We start from the raw sequence: 6,541 nt of genomic DNA, 5'->3' as shown, positions 1-6,541 counted from the left end.
CCCTATCTACTACTTGGTACTATACAAAGGCCACTCTGTCCGAACCTACTACTTGATATTATACAAAGGCCACTCTGTCCTTATCTACTACTTGGTATTATATAAAGCCCACTCTGTCCGAACCTACTACTTGGTATTATATAAAGGCCACTCTGTCCGAACCTACTACTTGGTATTATACAAAGGCCACTCTGTCCGAACCTACTACTTGGTATTATACAAAGGCCACTCTGTCCGTACATACTACTTGGTATTATACAAAGGCCACTCTGTCCCTATGAACTACTTGGTATTGCGCTAAGGTACGTACTTATTATAATTAGGTATAAGGCCAAAGTTAACCTTTACCTTTACAAGCGTTCACGTGATCTGAGCTTGATTTTGGGTACTATCTCGAGGGACGTTTTTCTTCTCCCGCCAGAAGTGAGAGGTGGCGCGGGGGCGGAGCCCCGTGTTCAGGTGCATCTCCGATCGGAGCATCTTAGATCACGTTGATCAAGTCGTGAAAGTACCAATCGGAAACGCCCCTTGTCATCGAGATCCGCTCCCGCGTCACCTCGCACTTCTAGCGGAAAAAATAAAAATATCCCTCGAGATTAGTACCCAAGCTCAGACCACGCGAACGCTCGTAATGGTTGTCTACTTTAGTACTACTAGTAACATATTCGCGGTGACCCACTCTAAACCTACTTATATCGTGGAATATCAGGTAGTAGATAGGGTCAAGGTGGCCTCTGACCTCTGTATAATAACTATAATAAACTACGCTAAATCGATTAATGTTTTACGTTCGTTACGTCGCCATCAGTGCAGTACCCTAAGTTACTACGTTACCCCTTACTTGTACTGCTAAGTTGTTTTATAGGAGTTCGTGGAGTTTTAATTACATTTCCAACATAGGTATATATCATGAAATGTATTAAATAACATGTCGGTATAAAAAAAGGTATCGGGTAAAAGTTATAAACGAAGTCTAAGGGAGAAACTCTGCGCCGGTGAATAACGGTACACGGAAGGAAATATCGATGTTGGGGTCTATTCATAGGGTTTGTAAATAGCCGTATATATATAAAATGTAAACAAAATGTAGTAGTTTCTGACGTGAGGTGCGGTGGAGTAGAGCCATTTGTGGCCTGGCAGACTGCCGCGACCTCGGCTTGCCTGATCCCTCTCTCCCTCTCTCTCCTCTCTAGTGCCCATTGCACTATTTGCCTCGTCTGACAACACTAATTGTGCCCGTATCTCACGCGCTCGCCACGACGTACCGACCTGTTGATATCATTGTCGTCCTCTGTCTTTCTCCTCCACTAGTGCCCATTGCCTCGTCTGACAACACTAATTGTGCCCGTATCTCACGCGCTCGCCACGACCGACCTGTTGATATCATTGTCGTCCTCTGTCTCTCTCCTCCACTAGTGCCCATTGCAGTATTTGCCTCGTCTGACAACACTAATTGTGCCCGTATCTCACGCGCTCGCCACGACCGACCTGTTGACATCATTGTCGTTCTCTGTTTCTCTCCTCCATTAGTGCCCATTGCAGTATTTGTCTCGTCTGACAACACTAATTGTGCCCGTATCTCACGCGCTCGCCACGACCGACCTGTTGACATCATTGTCGTTCTCTGTTTTCTCTCCTCCACTAGTGCCCATTGCAGTATTTGCCTCGTCTGACAACACTAATTTGTGCCCGTATCTCACGCGCTCGCCCCACGACCGACCTGTTGACATCATTGTCGTTCTCTGTTTCTCTCCTCCACTAGTGCCCATTGCAGTATTTGTCTCGTCTGACAACACTAATTGTGCCCGTATCTCACGCGCTCGCCACGACCGACCTGTTGACATCATTGTCGTTCTCTGTTTCTCTCCTCCACTAGTGCCCATTGCAGTATTTGTCTCTCGTCTGACAACACTAATTGTGCCCGTATCTCACGCGCTCGCCACGACCGACCTGTTGACATCATTGTCGTTCTCTGTTTCTCTCCTCCTCCACTAGTGCCCATTGCAGTATTTTGTCTCGTCTGACAACACTAATTGTGCCCGTATCTCACGCGCTCGCCACGACCGACCTGTTGATATCATTGTCGTCCTCTGTCTCTCTCCTCCACTAGTGCCCATTGCACTATTTTGCCTCGTCTGACAACACTAATTGTGCCCGTATCTCACGCGCACGCCACGACCGACCTGTTGACATCATTGTCGTTCTCTGTTTCTCCTCCTCCACTAGTGCCCATTGCACTATTTGCCTCGTCTGACAACACTAATTGGTGCCCGTATCTCACGCGCTCACCACGACCGACCTGTTGATATCATTGTCGTCCTCTGTCTCTCTCCTCCACTAGTGCCCATTGCACTATTTGCCTCGTCTGGACAACACTAATTGTGCCATTCCCGTATCTCACGCGCTCGCCACGACGTACCGACCTGTTATCATTGTCCTCCTCTGTCTCTCTCCTCCACTAGTGCCCATTGCAGTATTTGCCTCGTCTGACAACACTAATTGTGCCCGTATCTCACGCGCTCGCCACGACCGACCTGTTGACATCATTGTCGTTCTCTGTTTCTCTCCTCCACTAGTGCCCATTGCACTATTTGCCTCGTCTGACAACACTAATTGTGCCCGTATCTCACGCGCTCACCACGACCGACCTGTTGATATCATTGTCGTCCTCTGTCTCTCTCCTCCACTAGTGCCCCATTGCACTATTTGCCTCGTCTGACAACACTAATTGTGCCCGTATCTATCTCACGCGCTCGCCACGACGTACCGACCTGTTTATCATTGTCCTCCTCTGTCTCTCTCCTCCACTAGTGCCCATTGCAGTATTTGCCTCGTCTGACAACACTAATTGTGCCCGTATCTCACGCGCTCGCCACGACCGACCTGTTGATATCATTGTCGTACTCTGTCTCTCTCCTCCACTAGTGCCCATTGCAGTATTTGCCTCGTCTGACAACACAAATTGTGCCCGTATCTCACGCGCTCGCCACGACCGACCTGTTGATATCATTGTCGTCCTCTGTCTTTCTCCTCCACTAGAGCCCATTGCACTATTTTCCTCGTCTGACAACACTAATTGTGCCCGTATCTCACGCCGCTCGCCACGACTGACCGACCTGTTGATATCATTGTCGTCCTCTGTCTTTCTCCTCCACTAGTGCCCATTGCACTATTTGCCTCGTCTGACAACACTAATTGTGCCCGTATCTCACGCGCTCGCCACGACCGACCTGTTGATATCATTGTCGTCCTCTGTCTCTCTCCTCCACTAGTGCCCATTGCACTATTTGCCTCGTCTGACAACACTAATTGTGCCCGTATCTCACGCGCTCACCACGACGACCGACCTGTTGATATCATTTTCGTCCTCTGTCTCTCTCCTCCACTAGTGCCCATTGCACTATTTGCCTCGTCTGACAACACTAATTGTGCCCGTATCTCACGCGCTCGCCACGACGTACCGACCTGTTATCATTGTCCTCCTCTGTCTCTCTCCTCCACTAGTGCCCATTGCACTATTTGCCTCGTCTGACAACACTAATTGTGCCCGTATCTCACGCGCTCACCACGACCGACCTGTTGATATCATTGTCGTCCTCTGTCTCTCTCCTCCACTAGTGCCCATTGCACTATTTTGCCCTCGTCTGACAACACTAATTGTGCCCGTATCTCACGCGCTCGCCACGACGTACCGACCTGTTATCATTGTCCTCCTCTGTCTCTCTCCTCCACTAATGCCCATTGCACTATTTGCCTCGTCTGACAACACTAATTGTGCCCGTATCTCACGCGCTCGCCACGACCGACCTGTTGATATCATTGTCGTCCTCTGTCTCTCTCCTCCACTAGTGCCCATTGCACTATTTGCCTCGTCTGACAACACTAATTGTGCCCGTATCTCACGCGCTCGCCACGACCGACCTTTTGATATCATTGTCGTCCTCTGTCTCTCTCCTCCACTAGTGCCCATTGCACTATTTGCCTCATCTGACAACACTAATTGTGCCCGTATCTCACGCGCTCGCCACGACTGACCGACGTAACGACCTGTTATTTCTTTGTCGAACTGCACATTGCTGCTGATGCTACGATCATGTGTTACAATCCAAAGATGTGTAATTATAATTATGTGTCGATATATTGTCTCTACTCTCGTGTACGCAATATTGTGTTTACCTGGATTTCGAATTTTAGATTTCATTTAGTTTGGGACCGTCCGAACCAAAAATTGACGTCCTTGATGAAAGTTGTTTTTTACTATTTTTGTCTCATAAAGCCACTATGATATCAATTATAAAATTCGACAATATTTAACAAACTGTGTCTTTGATCATTTTTTAACTGTTATTAAAAATTGGTTACAATTTTGGATAAAATGCAATTGAATTTGTAAGAAACCCGATGGTCTGTTTCATAATTTTAATAATTAAAAACAATTTTAATCTTTAAACTGTAAAATAGATAAATGAATGAGTTTTTTTTCTATAGATCTAGCTGAAAAAATTTATAAAATACTAAAAAACGTTTGGAAGCGCATTAACCAATATATCTATAAAACGAGACACATCTCATATTTCGACAACAAAAATAAGGGTTTAAAAGTGCACGAGGTTTAACACTGAGCTACAACTCATTTCATCATATCATGAAAAAGTTTTACTTTGCATTAGGTTTAATTTTAATATTGTGTACAAATATAATTGTGCTATTTTTTTTAAGGAGTGTCATAAATAAAAGGCGTGTTCTTGATTTCTTGATTCCTCACTTTCGCAGAATGTTTTAAATTTTACATTGTAAGAAACACGAAATTCAGATAATTATGTCGTGTTTGATAAATTGAAACATCTTTTTTAGCGTTTACTTAAATTGTTATTTTTAAAAATTATTCAATACGATAATGGTAAAGGGAGAATTGTTTTTAAGAGGTCTAGATTATTCGGCACTTCATATTCTACATACATTGAGGTTGAGTGGTAGAGAGGACTTTATAGTCCTAACTTCGCCTCTAATAAAGTCATTTTTCATTTCATTTCATAAGAGCTTGATATTAACTTGATATTAATGATTTCCAGCATTTAAGAACCACTTCGTTACTGACGACGAACATTCTTACTCGTGTCATTTTGGAACAGTTTTGATCCGTCGCATTTACAATTTTCTGTTTCCAAATGAGGAACAAATAGACGATAAGCGGTCCCAGTGTCTGCTTACGCACATGACGAAACTACTGTTCCTCCGTGTGTATAGATTTTGTTAACTCTGCGTTTTCGATAAGAGTGTGTAAACATCGCCCGATTGTTTATGCAGAGATTATACTAATCAGTGCTAAACTCCAGACCTTGGTCCGCACGTACAATAAATACGCAGTATTTACAAACACGTATGTGGTATACAGTGCAGAGTGTCACAGTTTACTATCAACAAGGAAACATTTACATGTATGTTTATACATGTATCTTACACCAAACATCGTCCTTTCTTATCACATTTCAAGGCAGTATTTGGAAATTAGAAATTCTCTCATTGAAACAACATTGTACCTGCAACGTGTGTTAGGACTCGTGCAATAAGACTGTGTTATCGTCGACTTGATCCTAGGTCACGGGTTCGATTCTTGGGGAGGCCAATATAATATTCCAGTATAATATACCTAAGATTGTATATTTGTATTTTTTTCTAAACAGTTTTTTAATTCTTTTCATTGTCTAATTAGTTTCTAATAATCACTCTATATTGTATGCAGATTTGCTATACGTATCTATTTTGGTTGTAGTTTTGTTTGTAGTCTTATGCAGACGTCGCAGAAAGCAGTCTGTTGACTTTTTAGTTTTTTATGTGAGAGCAAGCTATAATCTGTTTATTTGTGTATTGTTTATCTGTTACACTGACCAGCTACTTGATTTTGGTCAGTGACTTCCTAAGTTTTTCATTTATTGTAAACATGAATGTAAATTTTGGAAAATATTTATTTATTTGGACCATTATATCTTGAAACAGTAGAGTATACTCAATTTATTGCCAATGACGCAGTGTAGCGGGTATAGCGGTTATCGCAAGATAACCGAATCAAGCAACGTCGAGCGTGGCTTGCTGCTTGGATGGGTCACCGCTAGCGATCCTGTCCTTGCAAGCAGCCCGCCTGCCCGGTCATTGGTGGTGGTTCGGAAGTCACCTTTAAGCCGTCGGTCCCCAGGTTAAGTGTTAGAGAGGGCTTCTTAATCTTCACTGCACATGGTAAAATAAAACATTACTTTACTTTAATAACCCATCGTACGTACGGGCCAATTTTTCTGGCGGAAATCGCCCTACGTACCGGAAATAAGTTTTTAACTCTGCCACATATACAACTCGGAAGTGTTCTTAATATACGAGTATTTATGATTTTTTTTATCGTAATGTTCTATATTATAATTTATTACACTTCGTGTATTTTCAAACAAGCCATTGTTAAAACGTTATTTCAAACTGGGATAGTCGAGGGTAAAAAAAAAATAGCGGCCGGTTTTATCAGCAAACGTAATTTTTAATAGGGAAAGAGACT

This window comes from Homalodisca vitripennis, chromosome 8, assembly GCF_021130785.1.
Source record: "Homalodisca vitripennis isolate AUS2020 chromosome 8, UT_GWSS_2.1, whole genome shotgun sequence".
Classification (NCBI taxonomy): Eukaryota; Metazoa; Arthropoda; class Insecta; order Hemiptera; family Cicadellidae; genus Homalodisca; species Homalodisca vitripennis.
Note: the sequence above shows the minus strand (reverse complement) of the source record.